The 18,943-nt window shown below is 47.6% G+C and overlaps 1 protein-coding gene across 5 annotated transcripts in view; it reads left to right on the forward strand.

Annotated features, from left to right (window-relative positions):
- The window catches only part of Dgk (diacyl glycerol kinase 1), a 453,430-nt gene that overhangs the window by 115,009 nt on the left and 319,478 nt on the right, over nt 1-18,943 (forward strand). For 2 of the 5 annotated variants that reach the window (XM_089548937.1, XM_089548941.1), the window contains exon 2: nt 3,893-3,944. The exons of the other annotated variants lie outside the window; for them this stretch is intronic. The gene's annotated coding sequence lies outside the window, so the exon portion shown is untranslated. The remainder of the gene's footprint in view (nt 1-3,892; nt 3,945-18,943) is intronic. 5 annotated transcript variants of the gene reach the window in all.

The raw sequence follows: 18,943 nt of genomic DNA on the forward strand, positions 1-18,943 counted from the left end.
TGTATGAACTCCGCCGGAGGCGGATCATTTGCGCAGTTCCACAGAATGTAGTCGTAGGTGGCCCTTTCACCACATTTATGGCAGTTTTGGTCGTACTGGCCAGGGTACATGAGGGCAAGCACTGCCGTATTCATGGAGTGTTCTGAAGAGCGCTTCTTTCTACGTTCGCCATGTGCCTTACATCTCGCGCCCACCGGGGCAACTTGCAAATATGGTGAACTCGGGAGGTTTTCTGTTACGACATACGACGACACCAACGGCTTGTAGCGCGGATTGTGTACCTCATAAAGTTGTCGCAAAAAAAAGATATGCAGAAAAAAACGTACTCCGACTGTTGCGAGAATGAGAAAAAGCCCAAGAGAGCGTGCATTGATTAAACTTTTATCGCGCACGAGCCTCCCCGCGGAGGGCACGGATGAAAGAGAAAGAATGAATTCAAGCGATTCTGCGCTGACAATAAGCGAGCGCTGCGGAGAAAAAAGAAAGAGAGAACGCCTCTGTGTGCCGCCAGAATTGAGTCGCTCGTTCCTGCTTTTCCCTCGAACGAATCTGTAAAGCGGAGCGATGAACGAGGCACTGTTCGCAGCTGGGCGTGGAAAGTTTCTCAGCAGTGATTTTGCAAACTTGCACGGGGGGGAAAGCGAGGAGGCGAACAACTTATCACGCGCGATACGGGAGGAGAGGGCTCGACGGTGGGTGCGAAGAAAAAGACGAACAAGCAATTAGACGCTCCATTTGAGCGCAAAAGGGGTGAACGCGGGGGTTTTCCCTTTATGCTCGGGGCATTCACACTGCCGTATACACGGGACACGAAATGGTCAAAAGAAAAAGGAAAGTAGGAATGACAGAGCGAGAGACTAAAGAAAAGAGGAGGCGACGGTGTGGGTGTGTTGACCGCTGCCGTGCGCGAGTGCTGTCGTGCCGGGACGACGGCTGTGTCCGCGGCGGCCGCATTGCCTTTGTGCGGCGGGCTGTTACGTGGCCGTGATATTTGTTGGGTCATCGATTCCTCCTGCGAAGAAGGAGCCACGCAGGAGTGGCGTCGTGGTGCGCGCGCAATCGATATGCCCCCTCGCACCCCTGCTTCCAACGCTTTTTTTTTGGCCCTCCTCGATACAAGTGATGCAGGTTGTTTTTCTCTTTGCTGATTGTTGTGTACGCGGGGCGAGGAGAAAGAGACGGCGACACAATTGTCCCCGCTCCGCTGTTTCAGAGCGTCGCGGCACGGCAGGCGCAGCGAAAGTCGTTTGTAAACTTGCGACATCGTTTTACCCTCTTCTCCTTTCCTTATCTCTCCTTTCTTTTTGTGTGCGTTTTTGCTCCGCTGTGAATGTTCGGTTTTAAGCTTTGGTCAAGCTGTGCAATGCACGTTTCGTGGAACCGTCATTGTGAGGGCATCGTGAATCATCCCGAGCATTTTTTTTTTCTGTGGGTGCATCTGTCTTCGAGGAACTGCAAGCGCTTTTGGTAGAGAAAATAAAAAAGCGCAAGCGCTCCAAAAGAAGGATTCTCATGTGTGAGATAGAGAGCGAATGGGTAGAGCCTCTCTGGCAATCGATCGATCGATCGATCGATCAATCAATCAATCAATCAATCAATCAATCAATCAATCAATCAATCAATCAATCAATCAATCAATCAATCAATGCACGTTTCGTGGAACCGTCATTGTGATGGCATCGTGAATCATCCCGAGCATTTTTTTTTCTGTGGGTGCATCTGTCTTCGAGGAACTGCAAGCGCTTTTGGTAGAGAAAATAAAAAAGCGCAAGCGCTCCAAAAGAAGGATTCTCATGTGTGAAATAGAGAGCGAATGGGTAGAGCCTCTCTGGCAATCGATCGATCGATCAATCAATCAATCAATCAATCAATCAATCAATCAATCAATCAATCAATCAATCAATGCACGTTTCGTGGAACCGTCATTGTGATGGCATCGTGAATCATCCCGAGCATTTTTTTTTCTGTGGGTGCATCTGTCTTCGAGGAACTGCAAGCGCTTTTGGTAGAGAAAATAAAAAAGCGCAAGCGCTCCAAAAGAAGGATTCTCATGTGTGAAATAGAGAGCGAATGGGTAGAGCCTCTCTGGCAATCGATCGATCGATCGATCGATCAATCAATCAATCAATCAATCAATCAATCAATCAATCAATCAATCAATCAATGCACGTTTCGTGGAACCGTCATTGTGATGGCATCGTGAATCATCCCGAGCATTTCTTTTTTCTGTGGGTACATCTGTATTCGAGGAACTGCAAGCGCTTTTGGTAGAGAAAATAAAAAAGCGCAAGCGCTCCAAAAGAAGGATTCTCATGTGTGAAATAGAGAGCGAATGGGTAGAGCCTCTCTGGCAATCAATCAATCAATCAATGAAAATGAATATGAGAGGAAATGATTTAATAAGCTATATATCAAATCAGTTTAACGCTCTCACATGTAACATCTTTACTGCGCTCACAGTCAGTGCTGCTCAACTTGGGCTTCGTCATTGTCTACACCTAAACAAGGCACTCAAGGAAAAAAAATGGAGAGAAGTAAATGAAATACAGGAATGTAAAAGCTTTAAGTGCATGTTTAAATGTTCCATGCAAGTCTTTTTAATACAACACAACAAATAATGAATGTAATTTAAGTTCTCCATGCGTTCGAATAGAAATTTTTAACTGAATTTTGCCCATTCCTTACAATACATGGCTAGAATATGTAACGCTATGTGAGTGAGAAAAAACGAGAACGAGATGCTTCGAAAATGCATGCCAATAAACGCGCATGAGACTCGGTGAAGGAGTCATGGATGCGCTCTGGTAAAGAACGAGTTTGTTTGTTTGTTTGCTTGTTTCATTGTTTGTTTATTTGCTTGTTTTACGTGTACTGGAGTCCGAGCACCCAGCTGTGAACCAACATTGAAAAATGCTATTTAAATCAAGAAAGAAAAACGATAAATAAGCTTTAAAGCACCAGGTTGGGCTTGTAACGTGCAGTACGTACGAGTAACGCAGCCTAGATATGTCTAATTTGTTTTTGTTTTAACAGTGGAGAGGGAGAAGACATTATTTTATAGCATAATTAATCACAGCAACGACGTGGTAGTAGCACCAATAAGTACAAGTGACTTACACAATCAACTGCTGGCGCAGGATATAGGCTTATCGAAGTCCAGGTTAGAATCAGAATCATGTTTATTTAACATCATGTCGATGTTGGGTGCGTCGACAAAAAGCCAGTGAAAGGCTTGACGATACTGACGCATCCCACAGAGGCATTGCAGTGGTACACAACATCAGAGCACTTTCGAAGAACAAACAAACAAAAAAAAAAGACGTAATCGGTCATTGTAAGCTTTCAATATTCCATACTCATTGGACTCTGCGGAATTGGCTCAAATGGCTAGTGCTTGGTACGATAGTACTGATAATATGGAATCATGATGAGTACCCGTGTCAGCCCTCATGATCCCCGTGAAGCACAAACTTTTTTTAATTGGTACTTGCATTCACATTGGGAAGCGGTCAGACTAGAGTTTGATTTTTTTTTGTTTTTGTTTTTAGCTCTGAAGGCTATGAAGACGACCGACTAGAAGTTGCCTCTGCACTTACACCCCATTCCTCCTCCTAATTCCCCAATTGTCATTCCTCTCTTGAATTCATTCATTCATTCATTCATTCATTCATTCATTCATTCATTCATTCATTCATTCATTCATTCATTCATTCATTCATTTGAAATTGTGTACGAGCGGCCTTGGCCGAGGGCTCGTACAATGCTAATACGTCATTGTTCGATATTCGTGAGAGGCACATAATTCCCTCGCATCGAGATGCATCCAATTTTTGCTGTTAAAAATTGCTCAGTTGTAGGAAATACTAAGGCGGCAATATTTCTTGCTTTGCAGGTCGCCCCTGGCCTCTCCTGGAGACAAGTGAAATCTCAAGCAAAGCCGGTTGGTAAGTTGACGCACTTCACCACGGTTATTCGTGACACCGGTCAACTGCAACGGTCTTGCCTGTATCGTGGAATTCAGTTACAATCTAATCGTCAACAAAAATGAAACAGCGCGATGTGACGTAAACGAAACTCTTGTTGACCAGTGTGTGAGGATTAATTACGAAGACGGCAACGTTTATAATAGCAAAGGCAGGAAACCTTTATATTTTGCTGTAGAAAGGATTAAAGAATTCCACATTCAGTTAAATTCAGTTCGAGCTAGAGGAAGGAGTTGAAAATTAAGAGCTTGTCTCTTGAGCAGCCCACGCTCATTGCGCACGTACAGTCTTTGTCAAAAGCATACAGTCCAAGAGGTTTGCTTTCAAGACGTGTAGCGGTGTTCTTAAGCACATTTGACAGTTCTAAGCTTGAAGGGGGGGGGGGGGGGGCTTAAGTTAATCCCGCCTTCATGAGATTAGGGCCCTGAGTAAGCAGGAAGAGCCGCGCTGCAGGGCTCAGCAGGAGACCGCTTGGGCTGTATACTTTCGACAAAAACTGTACCTTTCATTCAGCGCTTTAGAGACAGGTCCGTTTACGTCGGGCACCAGTTGTCAGGCTTTCCTGTGCTTCTTAATCGATTTCGAAGCAACTCACAAGGAACGTTTGCTCAATGCGCCGCGAATGTTCTGCGTACTTCAGTTGCGCATTCGCGCTCTCTCTAGAGGAAAGCAAGAGCAAAACTTTGTTTCCCTTCGTTAAGAAGCCTCCTTTTTATCAGAGCTTGCCGAGAGAGAGAGAGAGAGAGAGAGAGAGAGAGAGAGAGAGAGAGAGAGAGAAAGCTCTTGATTGTTTTTTTTATCTCATTTGTTTTTTCTCTGTCGGCCCTGAAGTACTTAATGAGCGCCCGCCGCGTTCGCCGCGTTATCGGCCTGCTCCCACGAGTCGGTTCCGCTCTGGCCGCGCTCGTCTCGAGAACTCGCTTCCTTTCGCGCCCAGATGAAGGAGCCAGCGTTCGCGTAATTGTCGCTCTGCTTTCTCTGCTGTTTTGGGCGCATGTCTGCTCGCTAACCGTACTTACTAACAGTCCCGACGTTTCCACCCGCAAGCTTTTTTTCTTTTCTTATTCTTCTTCTTTCCGGGCTAGCTGTTTGCGGAATTCGCGGCAGACAGCGGTATGCTGCTCTTGCTTCGCGCTATACGAGTTTGGCTTGTTTTCAAGCGTCCCCTCTATGAAAGTTGACGTTGTTGGCATCCCAGTCCCGCTGACGGGAACGTCCGTCGAGCGTGAAGCTAGTTAGCCGTGCCAGCAATGTGCAGAGGCTCGCAGTCGCCTGTCACATTTCCGGAGCGTGCATGTTTCAAATCTGGAGCGTGAGTTTACCTTCGAGCCAACTTTTGATTCTTTAACCGCGTGACATACGGCGTTGAAAAGCCTGTGGGACATTTTTGCTGAACATGGCGGGTTTAAAGGAGGACTAGTGCGACTTCCCAAATGGCTAGTGAGCAGTGTATTTCGCTGAAGCCTGAGATCAATGTGGACGAATGGCTGGTGCGACAGTCACCACATACGCAGAAGTTAGGGTTGAAAGTGGCTAAACGTGTTTGTGTGGTCCGAGATCTTCGCTTCGTGCCTGTAACTTTCGTACGCGCCGTAAAATACGGTAGGCAGCCTGAAAAAAAAAATACACATAAAAAACCGCTCTTTTTTTTTTGCCCATGAATATACACGTAAAAGCCTTAAAACTCTTGCAGTCTTTCTCACTGTAGCTGTTCAAGATTATTATGGAATGCATGTATCTTTTTATACACGGGACTTGCGGAAATAGCACAATGGTCATAAGGACGTGAACGCGTGTCCGCCTTCATGAGGGCAATGGCGCTGTTTTATAAGTTACACTTTGCTTATATAAATTTTATGCAAGAATTTTGGCCTGCAGTCTAGACATGGAGGCCCCAAAATCATTTTTCGACTGGTCCGTTGTTATAATGAAGAAAAAAATGCTACCGCTAGAAATCTGACCAAGAAAAAAAAAATCAGACAAACACACACACACAGGCAGTGCAGCGTCTGTTTGTGCTGTTTACCCATCATTCTGGTGTGTTCTATTAATTTGTTTCCCCTCTTGTTCGCTGTTGGAGTTCTTTCTAGCGGAAATGGAGCGTTCAGTCGCGGGCTCCGGAGTGACCCGCGGCTGTCCGGAGCGTGCGTGACTAATGCGTCCGCGACATTCCATTAGCGCTGGCAGAAATATGCAGGGTGTCAGATGCGCGCCAACTCCGTATATCAGCGGCGGCGGGTGTCACTCGGCGAATCGAGACAAATTACTGCGGCGCCTTCCGCCTCGGTTCTTCCACAACGCAAGATGTGTTAGTAATAGGTCCGCGTGCGTCGTATACGACTGGGTCCTATAGCTGCGACTCGCGTTGCAGGGACGAATTCCGGGCCTTGTTTAGGATGCCTCGAGTCTTGCTGTAACGCATTCGAGGATACCGGCACGTGGGTCTGTTTTCTCTTAGATTTGTTTCTCCGCGTTGAAAAATTTAATGGTCAGCCATCGCTAAAAACTGTACCCATGGCATACGTGGGCAGCTTCCTTTAGCGTGAATTAGGGGAATTAGTCGAGATGCTATGTCTTGTTAAGCGTATTACGTTCAGCATGTCCTGCTAATCTGCTCCCAGTATGAACTGAAGATGACCCCTGAAGATCTCGTATTTCTTTGTTACGGCGTCTTTACTTTTCATGATTGCATTAATTAAAGATTTCATTGATGTCGCTTGCTAGGTGTGCAAAATTAGTTCGAGGTTTCTGGTCCATTTGTGCGTGTCAACACTTCTATCAGTGCCGAACTGTTTCCGTTCGGCACTGCTGTAAACAAATGCATGATTTTCGACCTAACTCTCCTTTGACACGTCACTTGCGGCAGAGCTGCAGAAATATCGAGAATGAGAAATGGAATGGCCATGGCTGTGGATCCAATGAAATGTGCCTATCATCTTTTAAAGCAGCTTTCAGGAGAAATTTGCGAAGCGTCAGTGTGCGTCGAATAATTGTTTGCTTCGCACAAACGAAATTGTTTGCACGAAGCGAAATCTTTGTCACTTGTATTTTTCGAGCCGGAATAGAAGCGGCAACAGAGCATGCGGATCTGAATTCCCAACTTCAATTTGGGCTGAGTTTATTGAAATTTTTACAGTGCAGTGCAACACTGCCAAGATGCCGGGGCAAAAGGGGAGAAGTAAGTCCTCTGACCAGGCCCCCGGCACCCTACAGCCGTCGCAACAAAAGCAGCACAAGTTAGGATACAACATTCTTGTTCATTACAACAGCAGCACATAGTACAGAACTTTAACTTTTAGTGAAAAAAACTAATAAATTCAGCACAATACAAACATTAACACTTTTACTGCAGTATTAAAACAAACATATTATGCACGAGAGGACAGTGAATGATTTTCAGCGTGCATGAAAGGAAGGAAATGCAACCATTAGTTAGACAAAAAAAATATAACTTTGACTCTTTTCGAAAAACAGGCAAGCTAGGAGACCCTTTCATTCGTTCAAGTAGTGAAGGATGGCGATTTAAAAGCTCAGTAACTCGCCATGGCAGTAACTGTGTGCCATAATTTTTCATGAGTTTGCTTTTCTTAAAATTCAGGTCCAATTCTCATCCTTCGCAATAAAAGGGATTTTGTGGGAACTACTAGGTGCAGTAAAAAGAACACTCGTGGTAAAATAGTAAAAAAGGCCGCAAAGAACAGTCATGCGAGACAAATATTAATGTCCTGCTTCCGGCGAGGAGGTACGATTAAAAAAACAAAACCGAACCCACTTTCGTTCACTCCACATGTAGCGGGTTTTTACTCTGAGAATCGCAGTTTTGCGAGGGTTCGGCCTCAGTTTTAAATATCTAACGTTTCTTTTGAACGGAAGTAAATTTCCTTTAATGCGCTTCTTTATCAAAATGGACCTCCCCGTAGCCCCTAATGAACAACTCAATTTAGAGTTAAACCTTCAGCCTGCGGCCTTAATCTTATTCGCCTGAAATTGCCGCGGCATATCGCGTGATCATTGCACACTTAAGTTCAAACCATTTCCGTTCTCGAGATTAACTTACGTATGCTGGCAACCTTGGCGAAATATAATCACTACGCGTGTGTTCCAACGGAGCATCCAATTCCTTTATACCGCACTCCGCACACTACGTCTGACGTTTTTTGGACCGGTCTGAGTTACGGCGCCAAACGGGAAGGTTTCTGGCAACGCTGGTCCGAGGCTGTTTCGGACAACTAGGAACGCTGCGTAATTGCGAGCCGTAACAGTTTGCCACGGAAATTGCCGCACTAATTAGGGACAGCACACCTCGAGTGTCCTCGACGTCGCAGCCTCTTGTCCACGTCGGAGAGGGCGCGACATCGTCGTCTTGTCGCAGGCAGCAAAGCCTATCGGGTCGAACGTAGACGAGCTCTCGCGCATTTACTTGCAGTGCACTGTCCATTTGGCGTCGTGATAGAGTGAGCTTTGATGTGGAGGTTCCAGTTAGGGAAAAAAAAAGAAAAGCCAGGTCGTGTTCTTTGGGAAGAGTCGCAGCCGAACGCTAATGACGCGCTATGAGAAGCATTGCTGGGAGCGGCGATAGGTCGCTCAGATTGGTTCCCAAGAGAGTGAGATGTTTGTTCATGGCGATTAATGAGGCTTGATAACCAGATGTCTGTGTGGTTGTTAGATATCATAGCCGTAGGACGCGGCAGCGGTATTCCTGTTGCTCTGGTTCGGTTTATTATTGTTTAACGTCCCAAAGCGACTACTCCTGTCGCATCCAACAGTGCCTAGACACAAGCGAAGCACTGGTTTGTCTCTGCGAATGTGTCAAGCCTAAGTTTTATACGAGTCGGTGCAACAACTAATAGAGGCATGCAGGAGGTCGCGTAAGGATGCTACTTGGCGTGGAGCTTTACTTTGATTGAACAGCGCTTTTGGCCTTCGCAGTGTAAGGGTTTAACGAAGGTGTTTGACAAAAGATGACATTTTGCGTGGTGTTATCTGCTAGTGAGCGCTATCGGTGGTGTTTAAAATGACCCCTTTTGCTGTGTCAGGGGCCTTGCAGGAATACATTAACGTGCGCAGATAAAGCCTCTATGACGTACACAGGCTCTACGAAGTGTACAGAACTAAGTAGGGTTAGTTCTGTAGATGCCGAGATCTTATCTCAGTCTCGGATTAGGTACTCGGGGTGTAGGCGGCGGGTTCTAATAGCCGTTCGTTTAACCCTTAAGAAAGCCCCCAGGCGCCGCAGCGGAGAACAGTTCCCACGGCCTACCCTAGCGAGCAGAGAGGGTCTCTTGATCGGATATCTAGAACTCGTCGCCACGATCTTAATGCGATGCCATACCTGGGGTCACGCCTCATCAGAATGTGATCCATAACCGATTCGGGGCTGAAATAGGCCGCAGGGGACAAGCTATAATCTTTATAATCAGAGACCCGAAGCACTTCAAGACTAATATGAAGGAAACCCAGTCATCCGTGCAAAGCTATCTGTGAACGTGGCCGCTCTCACGACCTTTTCTTATATCATGGCCCAAAATTTGGGGATCTTGATGGAATGAAATAAGGTTAAAATTCAGGAGGACTTTTTTTATACTTGGTAGGAAGACAGCGCGAAAAACGACAACCACAGGGGAGGTCAAGACACAAAAGAACGCGTTCTTTTGTGTTCTTTCTTCGTTCTTTTGTGTCTTGTCCTCCCCTGTGGTTGTCGTCTTTTGCGCTGTCTTCCGACCAAGTATGAATTACCAACTAGCCCAGCACCATGTTTTATTGGAGGACACTTTGTTCACTTAAAGTGCGGTGAGGCGAAAGCCATAAGCCCGGTGTTGCTGCTTGTGTCACTGATGTGTGGTTAAGATGTTAAGCTTCGCCTCTAAGAGTGGAACGCGACAGCGTCTTGCAACGCTGTCAGGGAGTCCACAGAACGCCATCGCCCGTTCGGCTCTACGCCTGGTTTGGTTCGGCTTATGGGGCTTAACGTCCCAAAGCGACTCAGGCTATGAGAGACGCCGTAGTGAAGGGCTCCGGAAATTTCGACCCCCTGGGGTTCTTTAACGTGCACTGACATCGCACAGTACATGGGCCTCTAGAATTTCGCCTCCATCGAAATTCGACCGCCGCGGCCGGGATCGAACCCGCGTCTTTCGGGTCAGCAGCCGAGCACCATACGCCTTTTTCGTCGGTAAATTGGTTTTTGAGGAATGGAAATCTATTCGTCTCGCATATCTAGGTGGATACCTGAACCTCGCCGTAAGGGAAGGGAGAAAGATGGGAGTGAATGAAGACACCCTATTCACTAGACGCGCCTTTGTTCCGAACCATCTAGCTGGCATGGCGGAGTGGTTAGCATGCTCGTCTCTCACTCCGGAGACCTTGGTTCGATTCTCCAACTCGACCAATTTCCTACTCGGATTTATTTATTTATTTATTTATTTTACTGGGGGCATCACTATACCATCCCTATAATTGGTTGCATGGTTGCTAGCCAAAGCACAATTGGTCCCGTTTGAAATTTGCGCACTGTGACGTCACGACCATTTCGACCAATTGAAAAGCGCGACATTTCTGTCGACAACTCCTGCTTACAACGATGAGGCATTAAAGACTACCGCCTTAAAACAAAGCAAAATAATACATACATTAAGCAGACGGCGATGACGTTGGCTCGTGGCTAACGCGCGAGCGTCAACACTAGGAGGAGTGCTCGACGAATGTGATTAGAGAGATTCAGCGTAGCGCGATCCGCGTTCCGCTACCCTGATCCGCTTAGCGGTTACCCAGCTGCGCCTGCGTAGTGGCAGGTGTGCGCCCTTCGGGGCCGACTGCGCATGCGCAGATGGCTTGCCGCGGGAGCGGGTCATGGTAGCGCATCACGAATCACTCTATTCTAACACTGTTGTCATTCAGCAGGCGTTTTTCCATTTCACCAGGAAGAAGAAAGTGTATTTCACTACCGGCCGGTAATTGAAAATCAACACTGCTCTAAGCGAGCGTTTTTGTAGTCATTTGCCTAGGAAACAGCTAGTGCCGAGGGAGATGACACGTAGCAGCCATTTCGCGTCTCAGCAAAGAGATTAACGAGCTGCGCAAGCACATAGAGCAGCATTGTTTTTTTCTACAACTGCTGTGTGGCAACTTGATACTGCTTTAACTAGTCACACTGAACCTCTGCTGCCTGGTTGCACGTGGTAGCGTTTCAGAAATGGCCGCCGTCGTGGCTGCACTGCTGTTGGCTGTTACGATCTTTTCAGTGTTCATGTGCAGGACCAAATAGGGCTGTTCAAGCATGATCAAAGCTTTGTTCATCTTTCCCGTGGCCGTGGTGGCCTAATTTCGATGAAGGCGAAATTATAGAGGCCCGTGTACTGTGCGATGTAACCCCAGGGGGTGGAAATTTCCGGAGCCTTCACTACGGCGTCCCTCATATCCTGAGTTGCTTTGGGATGTTAAACCCCAATATCCTATAACCATCATCCAATAAACCATCATCCTTCCCGTGATTTGATGAAACCAGCACCAGGTTTTCTAACGCTTCATTGTTTTCGCGAAATTCGGAAAAGCAGAGAGAGAGAGAGAGAGAGAGAGTGCTCTTAGAAAATAAAAGGATTTTGCGACAAAGCTGGCAAAATAGGTAGTCTATGGCTTCTAACTGCACGGTAGTCAATGAATAAAGCGCATTTTTCCTCCTGACTTAAGCTTTGGGTCAAAGTAGATGCAGCATTCTACTATAGATCTTGTAATAGAACGCTGAAACCTTGTCTCTCTGGGCTCAGGAACTTGGCCTGATGATAGTACCAGAAGAAACCAAATGTTCAACATTGAAGTGCTGGCGTCCACGTCGCATTTTGTATAAACCCCCTACAGAACAACGGTATTGTATAATCGACGTTGCTCTTTGTGGAGTTCGAATTTCGCGTGAAAGAACGAAGAAAAAAAGAAAGCGGCCTGGAATTCAGAATTCAGTAGCAAACCAGTTTAGAATGAATTATATGACGCCGAGCCCAGCACGGGTTGAGAGATACCGAGAAGAGGTCTGCAGGCTTGCTCCAATAAAGATAAATGGTTAGCCGACCGCTTTCATTCGTAATGGGAGGCGGGGTAAACGGGCGCAGTATAAACACGGCCACGCACAGAACCGGGGGGTGGGGGGGGGGGGGATTTCGAGAAGGTGGAAGGGGAAGTGTCCCGGACACTCGGGACAATTAGATCATCGCAGAGCACGCGGCTCTCACCGAGATTACCTCTGTCCGGCGCCTTCCGTGAACGAGCTATGAGCTTGGTAGTCGGGAAGGAAATTAACTAAACAAAAAACAAGCTACCACAAAATGAAGTCAGTATAAGCCTACTGACCCTCCCTCTCCTGGGCTTCGACGGCTTAGCTAAAAACCGTGCAGTGCTGTTGAAACTGGAGCTCGCGAAAGCTAGAGGTCGAAACCTTAGTTAAGCACAGGTTAGCGCATAAAAACGCTTCGTTATCGATAGCGGCCCAAGGGTATTAGCCGAGAACAACTACATACGAGAAGATTGGCAAACAAAGAAAAATGAATGCGCGCCAGCTGTGAGCCTCCCTTAGTGGCCAAAAGTTTTATGGATTCGAGTCGAGGTCGAAGCTCCCGCTAGTTCTAGCTTCCAAGGCGCTGCACTATTTTAGTAAGACGCCTACGGCCGGTCATGCCTGGAGGCGAAGCCAGCTCCGCGGCTCCTTCCGCCGGCTTCTCTTTACCCCGGGGCCGGATAATACGTGCCTGGCGTGCCGCTCACCGCAGTGTCCCGGCCATAGGCGGAGCTTGTGGGGAGGCTTCCTCCTGGGTCTGCGAGCACGTCGGCGCATCAACCGAATTGGTCCGAGAGAAGATGCGAACCATCCATGATAGCACCCTATCTTCCCACAAGATCACCTCATTTGGCCGGAGCTCACTGATTGAAGTTTCCAACCACTGATCCTTTCTTAAACAATTTCCCTTTAAGGTGGATAATTCGCGGCAAACTCATCAGCGTGCAGGATCCTCTTCGTGACAGTGTCATTCATCACGAGCTTACGCTTCAGGAAGTAGTATAGCGCATTCTCGAGACAGTGGTGTACTACGTCCTAAAAATTACGAACCATCTAACCCGTCTGCAGATTCTGTTGAACGTGTTACTTGAATTATTTTTTAAGCCGTAAGCCTTGCCGCCCCATTGAGCGGAAACCCATCAGTGCGTGCGTTCCTGCGTGCACGCGTGTGTGTGCGTGCGTGTGACGGCAAGAGCTACCCGGACCGCAGAAATCCCACCGGTGGTAGCTTGTGCCATCGCAGAGCAGTGGCGCACCGCCTAACCGCTGCAACACTGCGCCAAAAGTGGTATGAGGACCCCCAGGGATCTGTGCATGTAACCTCATACAGACGGTCGGCGCATCCGTATGCAACCTGATGCGGCAGCTGGAGGGAGTGGGGTCGCGTGCCGTGGTTGGGCGACACGGAGTTGGTGCGCTGATCAGGAGGGGGATGGCGGCGTCGCGGCGGCGACTGCGTAGAGCCATGCAGAGGTAGAATTGCCAGCGGCGTGGCATCGGGTTATATCACGTCGCAGCGCGTGGCGACTGCGTTCGCAAAATGAGCGTTATGCCTTCTGACACGTAACCAATCTTAATTGTCTCTGAAGACTTTTTTTTTTTCAAGTATACTTTGTCAGAAAACAAAAAGATAGAATCAACATCCCACACCTCATGACGCGCTATGTGTATCGGCTTGGCTTTTAAAAGTCTGATTCAAATTTAGCCTATTATATCGCCTCCTTTATTTAAACTACGCGTCGACCCCCCCCCCCCCCCCCCTCCCTGTTTAGCATTTCTAGCATCTTGATTTGATCGTTATTAAAGTTGTATCCTGCCTTTCCTGCAACAGTTGCTAGTTGAGACGAACATCTAGCAAAATGAATGTTTGGTTATGATTAATTGTTTTGTCCCATTCATTTACCTTGCTGATCACGGAGTTTTCCTTGCAGATCTCTTTCTGATCGTAATTTTCTGGATACAAGCACACGAATTTAAATGAGAGAGAGAGAGAGAGAGTGAGCGACATGCCTTTGCTCATCAAGTAGATTAAGTTATCATACGACAGCTGTTTATTGACGGAATTCTTTCTTCAATATTTAATTATCCACTTCCTGCTTTCTAAATAAACCCGAGGAACTCCTCTCCTACATTTCACTCGTTTCAACACCGCTGAGACAAAAGAAAAAAGAATAAAATAATTACGCTTGACTGTTGTTCTTCAATCGTCTTGTTCTAGGTTCAATTTCCATTCAATAATACTTGTCGAGGAGATAAAATGAACCTTAAAATCTTTTCTTCCCCTGGCATACTTTGATCCCACAGTGGAGACATGCCAGTGCTTCTGCTACGTAACGAGAAAATTGATGACGTTTGTTCTTTTTTTTTATGAAACAATGAGGAAACGCACTGGGACCTGCATATTTTACCGGACTGCTCCCACTAATTACGTGGGGGCATCAGTCTCCGTAATCGTTACAGTAACATTAGCGGTGGTGATTAATTCAGCGCTTGTCCTTTCAGGAGTACGACACGGGGTTTAACTCTAGAATGAGTGCAGGTGCAGGCTACCATAAGCAATAAAAAGAGCGAACAGCATGACTTCCAGGTGAAGCGTACAGAGTCCTTGGTAAGTGGAACGAGGAAATGGCGGGGCCTGTGGGTATTTGCGCAAGGTTTCTTCGTCTCTCGAATCTCTACGGCTGTACCATCGAAGAACTGGGAACCGAGATTCACGCGTGGGGCTGCTGTTTTCAATTCCGGTGATTAGGGGACCCAGTTCTTTCAGCTTGTGCTCGAGGGAGTAGCGCTATGCCTGCATCGAATCCGGACTACTTAAGATGCAGCTCGTTTAAGGAGAGAGACCAAGTGAATGGAACCTTATTTTTAGTATGGAACTTGCAATTGGAAACGGTACGAAAGTTTCAATTGCGAAACTGAGTTTTAACGCGATCGAGCTTGCTAAATGTCGTTCGGTGCCTGTTTTTAGGTTCCGTGAAAGCGGGCTTTTAGGCTGGCTGCTTAGCTTAAAGCGTACCTCACTCTTGATTTCAAGTATGTGCGCAAAGGCAGATGTTCCACTTGAGGCATTTTCGCATTTTTCAGGAAATTCGTTGAATAAAATTTGTCGAAAATAAAATTTTCAAGGAGTTTCAGGAAATTTTAAGAGCCCAGTAGTCTCATTTTTTTTAAACATTGACCGCATTGTCATGCTGTTGAAGGGAAAAGGGGTCGGAAATAGGAAATTTCGGGTCTTATATAAGGTAGGGAGTTTTCGAATGCGTCATGTGTCATCACTGCACTCAAGTTAAGGAATGTCATATTGCTCTTCTATTACGATTGCTTTGATCGCATTTTCTCGTACTAATTAAGCAGCGCTCAATTACTCTCTCTTTCTTTGTGTCATACATACTGGCGTTCTTGTATTGCTGTACGAAAAATATCTGTAGAGTATATCTCTATTCTTCGCTGTTTCTTGGCGCTTATATACAACTCCCCGTCTCAACCGAACTAGTGCGGGATTTCGCAAGATTTACTTCGATCCCTCGTATACGTTGTCACTCGCTGGATTCTCAAGGGCAGACACGGCATATAGCAACCCGCTGGCTCGCTCTCGCTACAGCCGCACGCGACGTCGTGCATCCGTTCTTCTTTGCATCTTTTTTTTTTTTTTCAACCCAGGGGAACGCTCTTGGAATCGGGTCACAGCGTAGCTGGCTCCTTCCCCTTGCCTCTCCAGTCACATATTGCCTCGCGCGGCAAAAGCAATACCGACGACCGAGCGGAATTGGGCACCGCGTCTACATGAGCGTGCCTCGCCCCCCCCCCCCCCCCCCCCCCCCCCCCCCCCCCCCCCCCGCCATTGAACGAAAGGGAGTCGTCGTCGTTAGGGAGAGTGCGTTCCTCCCGTACGACGCTGCTTTCTCTCCTGTTTCCGCGAACGTTGTTTTGCGTCCTCATTTTTATGACCAGGAGGAAACGAAACATGTGGAAACGCAATCGTTCGTCGTTCAGTTCGGCACTGCCTCTCGGTCGGCCTGGCGCGCGCTGGGTGCCGTTTTGTACCGGCGCGGTCGCGGCCACAAAGCGGGATCCACCACCACCTCTCCCTTCGCTCTCTCCTCTAAACCTTTTCTCTCTCTCTCTCCAAACCGTCTGCTGTCAGCGCGACTCTTTCCTAACAACACGCGAAGCAGGGCACACATGCATATTGGAAAGCTGTAACGCTGTCTCTGTATCACCTTAAAAGCGTGCAGCGTCTAGGAATCTACGTATCAAGACAGAGTCAACCAACTGGAGATCCCGCGAGAAGGTCTATCCAATCACGATCTAGCGAACGACGCAACGACCAATCACGATTAGTCCTGGCGTGCGAACGTTCTTGCGAAGTCGAACCCCTGATTGGCTGGTGTTCCGGCTGCAGCATTGCACGGTTTCTAGCGAGAGACAATAGACTTGAACAGGCGACGCATTTTGCACGCGTTATACACCATTCTGCTGCGGGTGTGTTAGCTTAGACTGGTGCGGGGACGCGCGAAATGGAGTTGCCTATATATTTACTTCGGCTGCCGACTACGAGGCACATATATCTTGGGCGAGAGCTTGTTTGTTCGGCAGCTTTGCGCGGGAAATATTTCTTCTCCTTCTTCATTTGTATTCCGTCCTTGGCTTGCCAGTGACAAACAGTTTCCGAGGAAACGTTGACTCGGTTTCATTTCATTTTAGTTCTTAGGGACAAGAAGGAAAGTTGCGCCGAATAACTGGCACGTTCCGAAATTCGGGCTCGGAATGCGAAATGCGCGCTTTGCATTTCCATACGCCGCGCGCATGCCGCAGTCGGGTTGTGTGAGGCTCAGTTTTGAGAACGCGAGCAGTGCCGCGCGACCGCGTCGCATGGAGGGTCGACGTGCCCTTATGTTTTGCTGCAGTGGTTATGGCCTGAGCATAACGGAATTCAACTGCTGCGCAAGGCGGTGCATAAGCATAATCGTTTGGTTATTCGTATAATTTTAGTTTGGCTCAAGGAAAGCCGAGAGCCAGGCTGTGGAAAGCTTGTACCCTGGGTACCCGACGGCTCTGGGGATCGAACCCAGCGCCTCTCCCACGCGAAGCTTATGCTCAATCACTTGGCCATCACTGCGGTTAAGGAATAGGCAAGATATCGATGCTGAGAAGTTAGGGAAAAGGCTCACGTCAGGCTAGACTTGAGGTGTTAGAGTCCTTAGGTGTGCTATTAACGAATAATATGTGTTATCGGCAAGCATTGCATAGTGCTGTGGTGCATTGTTCTTCAAAATGAAGTGTTACGAACTAGGCATATATGCATGAAAGAAGAGATCGGCGGAAAGCATTTCCATTGGACTGAACATTTTCAGATTCGTGAAATAGGTACGTCGTACGTCGTGAACACGATTGCGACGCTACGGCCACTATGAAACAAAAAAAAGGTAAGGAAAGACTTAAGAAAGCGGGGCACAAGTCCTGACAACACGTGGGGCTATTTCCTTCGGCGGCCATCCGAAATGGCGTGCGTATCCTTGCTATGCGAGACAGACGAGTTATCGTTCAATAATGACAGAAAGGAGAAGAAAAATACGAGCAAGAGCGGAAGCGTGTTCAATGGACGACCTGTAGTCGTGCTACACTGCAAGCCACTCGGCGAGGCAAAAGGTGCTCGCTCATGACATCGCGCGTAGAATGTCGGACAGAAGGCGTTTAAGTAGGATCACGATTCTGTGTCAAATAAATCGGTGAGCTGCCTTCATTTTACAGCGTTTCCTGGTCATCGAGTTCTGCTCTGGACGATGCAGTGGAGCTCATATAACGTTCCCAGCGCGACAATTTTAGGCCGGCGAGAAGAATGTCCGTGGCCATACCTTCAGAGCTTTGACGTGCCGGAACTACCACTTCAGGGGCGCTTCATGGGGCCTAGGAACGAGCTGGACGGTCTGGAATTTGAGTAAATTTGAAAACGATCGTGTGGTATACATTCTGCCGCAAACATTCGCGTCAGCACTGCGACTCTACTGAAGCCGACTCGTTTTTCGCTCCGACTTTCTGGAAGTTCACCATCACCAAACAAGTCCTACCCACGTGAAACCGTGCAAGCATGCAAACACCTCGTGTAACCTTGACTCGAACATCGCTGTCTTGAATAAAGTACCAACCTCTCCAAACGTGAACATGCCTCGTCTTAGCCTTATCGGGGCTTTGGCGTAAAGGCCAGGGGAGACAGAAAGCTCCTTAACGAAAAAAAGAATTGTAGCCACTCCGTCTTTTGAAATAATTGGTAAGAACAGAAAATGAGGGAAGAGGTGGTGTGGTTGTGACCTGTCCCACGATGTGGAAATTGCCACCGACGTTGTATAGCTGCCTCGTCTGCATGAGCACCGCACTTCGCGGGGTCGTTCGAGAATAATGTCTACAGATAACCACGCTATTACAGCGCCGCTTCTTGTCTCTTCGTCATTGTTCAAAGCTCGTCGTGCCGTTCGCGCCACACGCGTACGAGAAGACAGGCCGTCCTATCAAATTCCGGTGCCGAGCTTTTGGATTCACTCCAACATGTGATGCGGGTCCTGAAAACATAGAGATCGCTTCGGTTGAAAAATTACCTGAGCCCGCATAATTGAAGTGTGCTGCGCTCATTTGAAACGGGCGAGTCATTACAGCGTTCTTGAAAAATGGTAGCGTCGCAGTTCTCATCACAGGAATCGGTTTGAGGCTGGAAGTACTTCCCGGGGAAATGCGAAGGCAGCTGCATATTTGCACAGGAAATACTAACTACTAATCATTGCGAAACAATGTTCTCTCAGAACGTATATAAACCAGTTAAGAACAGTGGCCTACACGGGCAATGGTTCCGTGCACAAAGGACGCTCAGCGCAACAGATGACAACACGGTAAGAGGACGTCGGAAAGACGGTAATGAGGAACC

This window comes from Amblyomma mixtum, chromosome 6 (assembly GCF_055824585.1).
Source record: "Amblyomma mixtum isolate Tamu chromosome 6, ASM5582458v1, whole genome shotgun sequence".
NCBI classification, from domain to species: domain Eukaryota; kingdom Metazoa; phylum Arthropoda; class Arachnida; order Ixodida; family Ixodidae; genus Amblyomma; species Amblyomma mixtum.